At 39.7% G+C, this 12565-nt stretch overlaps 1 long non-coding RNA gene across 1 annotated transcript in view; it reads left to right on the top strand.

The window, feature by feature from the left end:
- The window catches only part of LOC309816134, a 485423-nt gene that overhangs the window by 67340 nt on the left and 405518 nt on the right, over positions 1-12565 (top strand). The gene's annotated exons all lie outside the window — the stretch shown is intronic.

Raw genomic sequence — 12565 nt, forward strand, 5'->3', positions numbered from 1 at the left:
TCTCTAGTAGCTCACAGAGCAAATATCTGGTCTTGGAAAGACTGATCCAAGCTTGGATGTTTCTGGTGACAAGGCAAGGTCGTGAGTTTGAAGTTCACCTTTTATGGTTGAGGAGACTACAAGGTTGTCAGAAGGGCAATCATGGAGGAGACGTTGGCTTCATCCATTGTGCAGGCTTGTATATTTGGTTCTATCTAGATTGTGTTTCAAAGGTGGAGCTTGTTTACAATTATGAACATTCTCTGAGATGCTTTTTGGACCTTCATTCCTAGAGCGAGAGCAGTGCCGAGGTTCTAGAAATGCCCTGGGTATTCTGAGCTGTCAATGGCCTTTCCCAGGTACTGTTCCCTTGGTGCTGCTCCTTGAAATGTGCAAAGGGATTATCATCTGTTTTGTGGTGGGTCCTAGCATTGTGAAAGGAAGCTGCTGCACCTGGCTCAGAGGATTTGGGATGTGGTTGGAGTAGATGGGCCAAATTTAGGTAACTGGTGTTACTATAGATAAGGACAACAAATTATTGGAAGTGGCGTTGTCTGGGATGGGAATGATGTTGTTGCAAGTTCACAAATGTTCCAGGACCAAGGAAGACAACCAGAAGTACTGGGATTGTTTTAGGTTGCAGGTAAGAGACAGAGGGATGGACTAGAGATTGAGCTCATACAGCTGGTTAGTGTGTTGTTCATTCGTTCATTCATTCATTTATTCATCCAACACGTATTTACTGAGTTCCTATCATGTGTCAGTTAGTCTGTTAGGTTTTGTGATACGATAGTGAAGGAAACAACTTCTTGGGCTTTAAGGAGTGTATAGTTCAGTCAGAGAGACTGATAAAGAAATAGGTAATTACAACATCGGAAATAAGTCATTTGATAGAGGAAGTAGGTGTTTGTGGGTGTAAACAGGAGGGTAAATTTAACTAAGTCCAGTTGTGGAGGTAGGGAATGGGAGACCCAGAGGGACTTCTTGAATGAAGTGATAGTGGAGATGAGCAGGGTGAGTAGCAATTTTCCAGGACCTTTCCAGGCAAAGATGGAAGGAAGGAAGGAAGTTTCAGGCAGAGGGACCACTCTGTACAAAATCCTTAAGATAAAGAGAATATTGTATGTTCTTCAGCATGGCTGGGGCATGAACTCTGAGAAAGGGGGTTGATAGGAGATATGGCTGGAACGAGAGCCATGGCTCTGTCATTTAGACTTTGTTCTGTAAGCAATGGGGATTCATTGAAGGTGAAGGCAGAGGAGTGCCTCCATCAGACTGTGTCCTAGAAAAGCCACTTAGGTGACTGTGTATAGGGTGGGTTTAACTGAGCATCAGCGCGGACTGTGTGGGACCAGTGTCACACATGGGACTATGTAGGGCACCAGATTCAATGGGGCAATGAATGTTTTTTTTGGTTTTTTCCTCCTTTTTTATATGAGGCTAGGCAGATGATGCCATGCCTTCGTTCCATTAAGAGCAATGTGAAATCAGTGAAATCTCCTAAGATTCTGCAAGGCAGATTTTTCTTTGTATGATTTTAAATTCCCTCAAGACCTGAAAGGGCCATTGCTGTAGAAAAGGGGTCTGGTACATGTAACACCTGGATGGAAATAACAGCTTATGGGAAAACATGGAATTTGAGGAATTCTGGGGCAGGATGCTGGAAGTAGATGACTGCAAAAGGCCTTTCCAAGTCACAGCCTTATAGCTCCTGGTCCTCTTTACCTTCTCCTCTTCCTGACCCCAACCTCATGAGGATGAAAGTGTACTCTAGAGACCTTTGATCAAATCCTGCCCACAACAGTCTGTGGTTTGAAAGTTACAAAATTCCCTGAGAATTGGTAAGCTCTCTATCTTCCTCATTAGTCATTTAGTACCATTTATAATTTCCAAAGAGCTACTGTTTATAGAGCCCTTGCTTTCCATGTCTGAGTGTGTTTTATCATTATTCTTTTTGATCTTGGAAATGTAATCTTTAACAAACCACCAATTAACCATGAAATGTCACTGCAGCAAAACATCAGTATTCTCCATGGGGTTTGTTGTACTTGGATTTGACCTTCATTGTTCATTCTTGGACTGTCTTCCTAGTTTGTGGCTTATTTGGATTCGCATTTCTTCTTTTTGTTGATTACTTGAAAGCTTTTGTGTAGAAATTAAGCTGGTAAAATAACATAGAAGGCTTTTCCCCTATGATAGTCCCTTTCTTTTGATACCAGTAATTAAAAGTGTGCTGTGATAGCATTAGAGGACTTGAAGTTTGAAGGTTTTAAGAATGACTTGGAGACTCAGGAGTGAAAAGGGACTAATACAAGTGAGCATGAATTATTATTTTGCTCAAAATACTATTTAAAAGAGATTAGAATTTAGGTTTATTGAAGAAAATGGTTATATTTGAGCTATTTGAAGTTCTAACAGTCAGATATTCTTTGAAAATCTATTTTAAAGTTCTAACTGGTGATCGTAGAATAAAATTGCCACTTGATGGAATGTGGAATGTGAAGAGGTGAAAGAAAAGTCAGACTGGAATGATGCTACAAAAAAAAGAAACTTCCCATCATGACCAGGCAGAGCAAATGGAAATCAGGTGGGAAAGGACATAGAAGCAGAGATGGTTTTGTGATTCCTGGAGCCTGCAGCTCTTTGAAAGTGCTAACCACCATGGGGCAGGTGCAGAGCACCAAATGAGAGCCTCTCGTAAAAGTCCACGTGGCAGAGATGACAGGGGCACCAGGTGGGAAGTCTCTCCATGTTTGGTACACAGGCTGGAATTTCCAAGATATGAAGACACAGGTCTTTCTCTGAAAGGGGCGGACTGTGACGTTTTTTAGATAGAATTTCCAGAGCTAATGACATACTCAAGCTAAAGAAAATATATCTGTCCATCTAGGGACGCTGAAAACAGTGGGAGGCAGAAAGAGAAAATATTTTGGCAACTGAGAGACCTGGGCTGGTGTCTGTTACTTCAGTAAATTACTTAATGCCTCTGAGTCCAGCTTCCTCCTCTATAAACTGGTGATGTACTAATAAGATTGTTGTGGGCACTAAATGAGATCATGGACGTTGGGCCATTGGTACAGTACCTGGCACATAAGAACTGTTTAATAAATGGAAACCAGCACTCATTATTCAAATGATAAGAATAGTGCATCTCAGGCTCTTGTTGAGAGAGGTTTCTTATTATCTATTCTAATTGCTAAGATGACTTGTGAAGCCCTCTGAATTTGCATTTGCCGGTTGCCTGCTATTGGCAATTTGTTCAATGTCCCTCCTATATTTCTTAGACCCTACCATTTTGTGCATGTGGCAAACTTTCAATTGCCATTATTTGGCATTTTCCAGCCCAGGAACTTCTGAAGCTGTTGAAGTCTGCTCTGTCTGTGTAGATGGCAGGAAGGAAGTGAGGGGAATTAATAGCTTCCCAGCAGCAGTCCTCAACCAAGGACTGATGGGAGTGGGTATCTAAATGCCCCAGCTCCCTGGCCCTTCAAGTTGGAAGCTTGTGTTTCCCAGAGTTTCTCTGTGGATTACCTCCACTTTTCCACACTCTTACCTGGCTATAACACAGTATTTAATGCTTGCCTTCTCTTCCCTATCTCACTTTCCTATTGGCGTTTCTTCCATTTCTCATATTAACTATTTGAACTGGAATGTTTATGACTGGGTTTGATTCTGGGAGAACCCCTAGGAAGTCATTTTCTTGAGAGAAAACAGTTGTCAAGTTGCCTTCTATGAAAGGATATTAAATAATAGAAAAACTTAAGCTTTCTTTATGGTCGATTGATTTTTCCCTATGCACATTAATTGGCTACAGTATTGTTTAAATAATGATATAATATAGAAGTGATACAAAAAGCAAAAGGACACTGCTGATTTTAGAATATTTGTTTTCATGTTAAGCATCTAAGACACATCAGTTATGTGAAATGAAAACATGATGACCCAAAACCTATGGGATGCAGCAACTGCAGTTCTAAGAGGGAAGTTTATAGCAATACAATCCTACCTCAAGAAACAGGAAAAATCTCAAATAAACAACCTAACCTTACACCTAAAGAAATTAGAGAAAGAAAAACAAAAAAGACCCAAAGTTAGCAAAAGGAAAGAAATCATTAAGATCACATCAGAAATAAACAAAAAAGAAATGAAGGAAACAGTAGCAAAGATCAATAAAACTAAAAGCCGGTTCTTTGAGAAGAGAAGCCAAATTGATAAACCATTAGTCAGACTCATCAGGAAAAAAAGGGAGAAGATGCAAATCAACAGTTAGAAATGAAGAAGAAGTAACAACTGACACTGCAGAAATACAAAGGATCGTGAGAGATGACTACAAGCAACTCTATGCCAATAAAATGGACAACCTGGAAGAAATGGACAAATTATTAGAAAAGCATAACCTTCCGAGACCGAACCAGGAAGGAATAGAAAATATAAACAGACCAATCACAAGTGCTGAAATTGAGACTGTGATTAAAAATCTTCCAAGAAACAAAAGCCCAGGACCAGATGGCTTCACAGGCAAATTCTATCAAACATTTAGAGAAGAGCTAACACGTCTCCTTGTCAAGCTCTCCCAAAATGTAGCAGATGGAGCAACACTTCCAAACTCATTCTACAAGGCCACCATCACCCTGATACCAAAACCAGACAAATATGTCACATTGATAGAAAACTACAGGCCAATATCATTGATGAACAGAGATGAAAAAATCCTCAACAAAATACTAGCAAACAGAATCCAGCAGCACATTAAAAGGATCATACACCACGATCAAGTGGGGTTTATCCCAGGATGCAAGGATTCTTTAATATACGCAAATCAATCATTGTGATAAACCATATTAACAAATTGAAGGAGTAAAACAATATGATCATCTCAAGAGATGCAGAAAAAGCTTTTGACAAAATTCAACACCCATTTATGATAAAAAGCATCCAGAAACTAGGCATAGAGGGAACTTACCTCAGTATAATAAAGGCCATGTATGACAAACCCATAGCTAACATCGTTCTCAATGGTGAGAAACTGAAACCCTTTCCTCTAAGATCAGGAACAAGACAAGGTTGTCCACTCTCACCACTATTATTCAACATAGTTTTGGAAGTTTTAGCCGCAGCAATCAGAGGAGAAAAAGAAATAAAAGGAATCCAAATTGGAAAAGAAGTAAAGCTGTCACTGTTTGCAGATGACATGCTACTTTACATAGAGAATCCTAAAGATGCTACCAGAAAACTACTAGAGCTAATCAATGAATTTGGTAAAGTAGCAGGATACAAAATGGGCAGAAACCTCTTGCATTCCTGTACACTAATGATGAAAAATCTGAAAGAGAAATGAAGGAAACACTCCCATTTACCATGGCAACAAAAAGAATAAAATACCTAGGAATAAACCTACCTAAGGAGACAAAAGACCTGTATGCAGAAAAGTGTAAGACACTGATGAAAGAAATGAAAGATGATTCAAATAGATGGAGAGGAATACCATGTTCTTGGATTGGAAGAATCAACATTGTGAAAATGACTATACGACCCAAAGCAATCTACAGATTCAGTGCAATTCCCATCAAACTAGCAATGGCATTTTTCACAGAACTAGAACAAAAATTTTCACAATTTGTATGGAAACACAAAAGACCCTGAATAGCCAAAGCAATGTTGAGAAAGAAAAACGAGCTGGAGGAATCAGGCTCCCAGACTTCATACTATACTACAAAGCTACAGTAATCAAGACAGTATGGTACTGGCACAAAAACAGAAATATAGATCAGTGGAACAGGACAGAAAGCCCGGAGATAAAGCCACGCACATTTGGTCACCTTATTTTTGAGAAAGGAGGCAAGAATACACAATGGAAAAAAGAGAGCCTCTTCTATAAGTGGTGCTGAGGAAACTGGACAGCTACATGTTAAAGAATGAAATTAGAACACTCCCTAACACCATACGAAAAAGAAAGTCAAAATGGATTAATGACCTAAATATACAGCCAGACACTATAAAACTCTTCAAGGAAAACATAGGCAGAACAGTCTATGACATAAATCACAGCAAGATCCTTTTTGACCCACCTCCTAGAGAAATGGAAATAAAAATAAACAAATGGGACCTAATGAAACGTAAAAGCTTTTGCACATCAAAAGAAACCCTAAACAAGATGAAAAGACCACCCTCAGAATGGGAGAAAATATTTGCAAACGAAGCAACTGACAAAGGATCAATCTCCAAAATTCACAAACATCTCATGCAACTCAATATCAAAAAAACAAAGAACCCAATCCAAAAATGGGCAGAAGGCCTAAATAGACATTTCTCCAAAGAAGATATAGAGATTGCCCACAAACACATGAAAGAATGCTCAACATCACTAATCATTAGAGAAATGCAAATCAAAGCTACAATGAGGTATTACCTCACACCAGTCAGAATGGCCATCATCAAAAAACCTACAAACCGTAAATGCTGCAGAGGCTGTGGAGAAAAGGGAAGCCTCTTGCACTGTTGTTGGGAATGTAACTTGATACAGCCACTATGGAGGTCAGTATGGAGGTTCCTTAAAAAACTAAAAATAGAGCTACCATACGACTCAGCAATCCCACTACTGGGCATATACCCTGAGAAAACCATAATTCAAAAAGAGTCATGTGCCACAATGTTCATTGCAGCTCTATTTACAACAGCCAGGGTATGGAAGCAACCTATGTGTCCATCGATAGATGAATGGATAAAGAAGATGTGGCACATATATACAATGGAATATTACTCAGCCATAAAAAGAAACAAAATTGAGTTATTTGTAGTGAGGTGAATGGAGCTAGAGACTGCTATACAGAGTGAAGTAAGTCTGAAAGAGAAAAATAAATACCCTATGCTAACACGTATATATGGTATCTAAAAAAAAAAAGGTTCTGAAGAACCTAGGGGCAGGATAGGAATAAAGACACAGATGTAGAGAATGGACTTGAGGACACGGGGAGTGGGAAGGGTAAGCTGGGATGAAGTGAGAGAGTGGCATGGACATATATACACTACCAAATGTGAAATAGATAGCTAGTGGGAAGCGGCCGCATAGCACAGGGAGATCAGCTCGGTGCTTTGTTACCACCTAGAGGGGTGGGATAGGGAGAGTGGGAGGGAGACACGAGAGGGAGGAGATATGGTGATATATGTATATATATAGCTGATTCACTTTTTAATAAAGCATGAACTAACACACCATTTTAAAGTAAGTATAACCCAATAAAGATGTTAAAAAAGAAAAGAAAAGAAAAGATTGAATCTGACCAGAACCCATGTGTAATCACAGCTCGGCATTTAACAACTGGTTTAATTCCTTATCATAAATATACAACCAGGCCAGAGGCATCCAATATTTATAATAAATATCAGTGACATGATAGTATCATCATGAGACCTCTGTGTATTCTTTCTGATTCAGATGAAACCCAAATTTTCTGTCTCCCCACAAAACTTACTTTTTCTATTTTCATGCATTGACTGCATAATTGATTTTGGAGAGCTGTTCCATCTGTGTTTTGAGTTGGGCTGAAGTAAGCAGTCTCCCTCTCAGGGGGTATGCCTACTCATAACTCAGACAAAATACAGCATGGAATACACGTTGGATGTTTTGGTTTTATCTATCAGGTTGATTTACAAATGATGCCAGCGGTTGTGTCGTCAAAATAGCAGCTTTCAAACTTTTTTCCCCCCAGTGATTGATTCCTTTTACAAATATAATTTTCTCTAGAACTCCAAAGTATAAACTATATTATGAAAATACTGATTTGACAGGCAGGTAGCTGAAAATGGTAATGGACTGCTGTGTGCTCTCAGGACACTCTGCAGTTATTATTTACCCAGAAACCCATGGGAGGTATAGTAAGAAATCCCATTTCAAAATTGCATCACCAACAATGCCTAACTACTGCTTGTATTTTTTCTTTTTAATTTTTATATTTTGCGGTACACGGGCCTCTCACTGCTGTGGCCTCTCCCTTTGCGGAGCACAGGCTCCGGACGCGCAGGCTCAGCGGCCATGGCTCACGGGCCTAGCCGCTCTGCGGCATGTGGGATCTTCCCAGACCGGGGCACAAATGCGCATCCCCTGCATCGGCAGGTGGACTCTCAACCACTGCGCCACCAGGGAAGCCCTTGTATTTCTTATCATAAGCATCAAAGTCAGGGAAGAAGCACACAGAACTTCTAATAAGTACTAAAAGATTTATAACTAAGTAATATTAAAACATTATCTGTTAGAAATTAGTTATTGAGTAATTGACTATTATGTGATAAGACTGGGTTCCAGGTAGAAGAGTCTGAATTTTACATGGTATAGAAATTGGAGGGGCATGTTATTGTAGAAGTGGGTTACTGATAGGGGAAAACGGAATTCTCTTATTATATAAATCTTAGAGAAGGGACAGTTTACCGTGATAAACTTAGATGATATGTACTTAGCCAATTGTACCAATAGGCCAGTCTGTGCGATGTTCAAGGAACATGGATTTTCCATTCTCTGAGGTCCTATCCAGTTGCATGAAACCCAGAATGGTGTCTCATCTAACCCTTTAGGATCCTGAAAACTGTTTGTCACCCTGAAAATCCAGCATGATTCCCCAACATGATTGCAAAATCTGCCATTAATCAAGCAGCCCTTGTAACCTGGCTCTAGCAGTTTCTCACTATACCACTAGCACCATCTTGCCTCATTGCCCAAAGGTTGCATGATAAGACTAGGTACTGCACATGCCCAATATGGACTGGTTTAGCATGTAGGCTTTGACAAAGGCTTTCACAGACATGAGGACTTGATTACGCATGTTTAGAAATGAGAGCAAAGCAGGTACTGCTGTTTTAAAAAAATGACCAGGGCCAATCTACACACTTACTAATAAATAACATATTTAAAGTAAGGTCATTTATATACACAAATTTGGTAGGAGTCTTACACTGAGATTTGCAGACAAGAATGAGTTAACCAGACATGCCTTGCAAGGGGGTTCACCAAAATGTGTTAAAACCTAATATATATCACTTGTGAGTCAGTGACTCCTAGAATATTCCCACAGTGTTAAAATATACATTAAAAATAAAAAATTTGGACTAAATTATTTGTATGTAACACCTGAAACAACTATGCAGAATTTTAGGGCTTCTAGAAACATAGCTTAAAAATAAATCCTAAAATGAGGTCCCTGGCTTGGAGAATTTGGATTATTGCCATTTTACCAATGGAGAAAAAGCAAACAAATCAAAAAATGACTTAGGCATGATTACATAGTAACTCAATGGCAGGCCTGAAGAGTGGAACTCAGGGTTTCTGTGCTGAAATCCAGGAATCCAATGAGCTAAACTTCCAGGAAGTAGAGTATAGCACTGAAGTTCCAGACGACAGCTATATCATTGAGTTTGGTGTAAAATAAAATTCATTTCATTCAAGTGAGAACTGTTAGTTGCTCAAAAATAATATTGGGATATAACTTCCTATTACTTTGACTTTGCTCCTAATCCATGTCTGATGGCTTGGTAATGATAAAAAATCAAAGTGTAAAGTTATGTGCAGGAATACTCATTAGACTTGGAGGACAGAACCAGTAATGGGAAGGAATTGTAGGCTACTGTCTTAGGCTGTGAAGTCATTCATAATAAGCTTCTTATTAGCTTTTGGGCCACCATGTTGTACTGAATATCAAGCGTTAATCACCTCAGCTTGTAGACTGTAAAGTGTCTATAGGAGACAGAGTGTCATTTGATTTTCCCTAAAGTGATGCTGAAGCACATTGGCAATAGATTAACATTTTAAAGGACCATCATTTAAAGAAATGCTTTTCCTCAAAGAGTGAAATTCAGAACAACCTATTGTAGCCTTAAAGTTCGGATGGCTCTTTGTTTGCATCCAACTTCATTCTGATGGGAAATTTTGGACAGTCCCCTTCCCTCATTGTGGAGAGTCAGGGGGAGCTCAGATAAGGTGCTTGCCTTGAAAATGCATGATGAAGTTTGTGTAGTGAAGGAAGATGTAGGGGTGAGTATTCACTAAAGGCATTTAGTTTTCTCATTCAGAAGATAAGTTCAGATTTTCCCAAAAGGTAGGAAAAGATCTAGAAATGGAAGACAAAGCTGAGAGTAGAAGTAGGACAATGTGAGATCAGGTGGGCATGGAGCATGGAAGGATCTCTTTTTCTCTTTGTTGATTTTCAACTGGTTTATTGGCTTTATTGGTGTATTAGTTTTGGAGAGAAGGTGTGAACGTAGGCTTTGTGTATGTACAATCTTCTCGTTTCCTTTTACTGAGAATCTCTGGTACAGGGTGGGATTAGGATCAGTGATAGCGGGTATGAGTCAGCAGAGGAACAGATCTCAAGAAATAGTTCAATTGAAGAATTTTAATAACGAACTAATAATTTCATAAGAAGATAGGGCATGTTTCAGCCCACAAAGGGAATATTTTATTGAAAAATACACTCTCTCCATAGTATGTGCTTGTACCCACTGGGGTAATTCTGGGAGTTAGATAATGCTTTGAAGTTAGTTGGGTGGTTTGAAGGTTTCTACCACTCTGTTCCTGAAAAGGTGTTTTTCATCTTCCTTTTTGATAATAATGCTTACAGGCTTTGTAGAGTAGATACAATGATGCAGAATAAACTCAATAGATAGAACAAATAGGTAGCTAAAATACCTCTCAATGGAAGGGGACCAAATGCATTGTGAATAACCAAGTGTTCATTTTATTCCAAGGAGGGGGGTGGGTAAATGACCCTGGTTCTGTGCCAGATGTTGTTTCAAAACTGGAGCTAGTGGCGATGGAGTCTTGCTGTGTCACTTCAGAAAGGACGTGTTGACTACCATTGTCAGTCTATCTGGTGGCAGTCTTTGTCGTCATTCGCCACAGCCGAGAAGGCAGGCGTCTCACACAAAGTTGTTGAGTTGACAGATGTTTCTTGCGTGGAAGCTCCGAGTTAGCTACCTTTGTAGAGTTTCCTATCCAGCTCAAGCTGGGACTAGAGGAACCATTCAGCAAATGAACACTGACTCTACCAGCTGTTCCATCTACAGCACACGGAGGCTTTTCAGCTTGTCTGAAGCCTGGTACAATTTGTCTGCACAGGTGCTGCAGGTGGAAAGGTATATTAGACTCTCATTAACGCTGGCATTTCACTAGAGGCATTCAAGCCTCCCAGAGCTGGAAAGGGTTGCACTCTTAAATGTTAGGACTCAAAGGACATTTAGATCTTAAGGAGAGAAGCAGGGACATGTAGGCAATGGCCCTCTTTGTTTATAATGTCTCCTTGGTTTCTGAACTCATTCAGTGTTTTGTCCTCCCCTGCCGCTCTGGATGCTGCTGTGCCAGATTCATTAACTGATTAACCCCCCTTTTCATTTTCATGTGAAATGATTCTAACGTTTAAGTAATGAACCCTGGTCTCACTGGTGTGCTGCTGACCTTGGGCTTGTTTTGAATTTGCTAGCTGGCTGCAGTTTACTCTTCAAGCCTTGCCTAAAGTTATCATTCTGTGATGAGATATGAAGAAAATCGGTTAGAAATGGTCCAAAAGACTGAACCAATACAGGAATGGATGATTTTTTTCACCCAAACAGAGACGGAAGAGAGGGAAGTAGGATAACTGCATCTTGGTGGGACATGGCATGTCTGAAGTGAGTGGGAAAGGGAGACGAATATGGAAATTCTTTAGCCCTTGCAGTAGAGACTGGGGGTAGAGGGATAGCTTTAAGTTCCCTTTAGTTTATTTAAGAAATGATTTTATCCTCACATCTGAATGGTCTGAGTACAAATCCAAGTTAATTACAGTGGAACCCGTTGGACTCCTGATGTTATGGTGGGAGTCCTATACCTGCTTTATGAGTTGGCTGCATAAGATGGGTCTTCGATTCTATTCTGTGTTTCTGTTAGAAAGGATGTTAGGATAGTGACGTATCTTAGGGGTATCAGTGCATTGTGCTGTGATACTCCTTCTTTTCTTTCCTTCTCTCCCCACCTTCTTCCTTCTCCTCAGCACATATAGAAGCCAGAAATGTCCTAACCTCTTTTTACCTTCAATTTTTAAAACATTGACCATGCCCCTGGCTCTGTGCCAGGTAATGTTGATTCATTACCCCATTTAATATCCTCAGCAAGCAGCAGAAGTAAGCATTATCAGCACCATGTTACAGACAGAAAATTGAGGCTCAGAGAGGTAACGACACGAAGGTCAGGTCATGTAACTAATAAGTGATAAGGCTGAGATTCAGATCCATATCTCACTACAAAAGCCGCCTTTCCCCCACATGACTGATGTGCATTGACTTTCAATCCGTGTTTTCTTTAAAAAACTTTGGAGAGAGACCAAGTCCTTGACTTGGGTTAGAAAGGAGTTTCATAGACCTGAATCTCAAAATGCTTAAATTACTGAAATAACAAACAGTAAGAAGTCCAGACCTTCTCCACATTTGGAATCGTTGTTCTTCCCATAGTCTTGTGTCTGTTTCATCAAATATGAGTTGATTATGTTTCAATAAAAAAGGCCACTGAAACATAAAGCTGGGTGATTTAAAGTCATCTTTCGAGGCTTGACAGTCAGTGAATGTTTTA

The sequence above is a fragment of the Mesoplodon mirus genome (genome assembly GCF_964341445.2).
Source record: "Mesoplodon mirus genome assembly, contig: SUPER_14_unloc_2, whole genome shotgun sequence".
NCBI lineage: Eukaryota > Metazoa > Chordata > Mammalia > Artiodactyla > Ziphiidae > Mesoplodon > Mesoplodon mirus.